General features: G+C 34.7%; 1 pseudogene across 2 annotated transcripts in view; it reads left to right on the top strand.

Moving 5' to 3' along the window:
- The first annotated feature begins 947 nt into the window (after positions 1–947).
- Positions 948–1,453, top strand: part of LOC143700962 (peroxiredoxin-like 2A) — a 4,074-nt pseudogene continuing 3,568 nt past the window's right edge. Inside the window, exon 1 of one of the 2 annotated variants that reach the window (XR_013189691.1) lies at positions 948–1,435. The product of XR_013189691.1 is annotated as a peroxiredoxin-like 2A, transcript variant X2 (transcript). The remainder of the gene's footprint in view (positions 1,436–1,453) is intronic. The other variant, XR_013189690.1, reaches the window with a different exon arrangement.

Consider the following 1,453-nt stretch of genomic DNA (forward strand, 5'->3'; position numbering starts at 1 on the left):
TTACTGTATTTTGAGTTTGTTTCCTTATTTTGGGTATTTAAAAGTGAGGTGTTGATATAAAATAACACTTTAAAATTTCTATAAATAAAGAAGTATAAATAATAATAAAATATAATATAATAAACAAAAAAAATCTAAATGAAATGCTTTCTAAAAAACATGAAATATTTTATATATTGACTTGCATCTCATGCGATTAACAGACATTAGCGAACTGTTAATATGTGATTGTGTTGTATAATTATTGAAAAAATAATTTAAAATCTCAGGAAATGTTTGAGCTCAAAGCGGTTCGGCTGACAGAAAGTTTCCCTGGTGTATTTTATTTCTATGCTTCTACATTTTCAGATTAGTCCAGACAATAACATGAAATTAATTGATCAAACAGTTTGACAGGAATCCCAGATAAACCTGAGGTCACGTGTCGTTCTGTTCTTCCTCCTGATTGGTTAAGCGTGTCTCACGCAGATTGTTCTGTCAGATATTGCTGTGTATGAGTGAGATCAGATTCAGCTCCTGTGAGAACTGCAGACAGTGAGTATACATGCTTTCTTTCTGAACCAGAAGGAGAAAACAACTGTAAAATTAATGATTTCTAATGGCTTCATGGTTAGGTTTGTTTCGATTTGGTAAATACTGGAAAGGTTATTATATAATCTCATGCTAATGTGAGACCTAACTGATGTAACGTTTGTTTAAAGTTATCTGGTCTTTAATAATGTTCTCAAAACATGATTTATACATCATTCATGGAGCTTTTTTTTTCTAAAACGTGTTAGTTGGACGTTCGTGTAACATTTTTAAATGTATCAACTTGTTTTAGAACGTTCAGAAAACATTCAAATGTGACGTTCTCATAATGTTTGAAGAATGATGGAATGGAATGTTCCTTTAATGTTTCAATAACCAAGACAAAAAAAACGATTTTTTTTTTCTTTTAACCTATTTTTTAACGCTATCAGAACATATTTTTGTCGGCTCTGTTAGATTTTGTATTTGTATTGATGCTTTGGCAATATGCTGTGTAAATGCATCATGTCAGTGAATCACTTTAACATTTAAATCTCTCTCTCTCTCTCTCTCTCTCTCTCTCTCTCTCTCTCTCTCTCTCTCTCTCTCTCTCTCTCTCTCTCCTAGTTTCAGTTTTAAGATTCTTTGTTGGCATGACAAATATTTTTACATTTGCACTATTGCCAAAGCATTTTCAGTGTTGGTGCGTACAATTAGAACAGTGCAAAAAAAAGAAAACATGAAATGAATGTTTCTCTCTCTGTTTCTTCAGTGTTCCTGCAGGATCTGGAGGGTGTGTATGTGGTGTGTGTGTGTGTTGTTGCAGCTTCTGTTCTGTTGGCCAACACAGATCTGTTCCTGCCCCGACCGGACCGGGCCGATGTGGACTCGCTGGCCAGAGCCGATCTCAGATCCACCAGCGGAGGTGCAGACACACATCTCA

Source organism: Siphateles boraxobius, unplaced genomic scaffold, assembly GCF_051911475.1.
Source record: "Siphateles boraxobius isolate OS27281-9 unplaced genomic scaffold, OSU_SipBor_1 320, whole genome shotgun sequence".
In the NCBI taxonomy this organism is placed as follows: domain Eukaryota; kingdom Metazoa; phylum Chordata; class Actinopteri; order Cypriniformes; family Leuciscidae; genus Siphateles; species Siphateles boraxobius.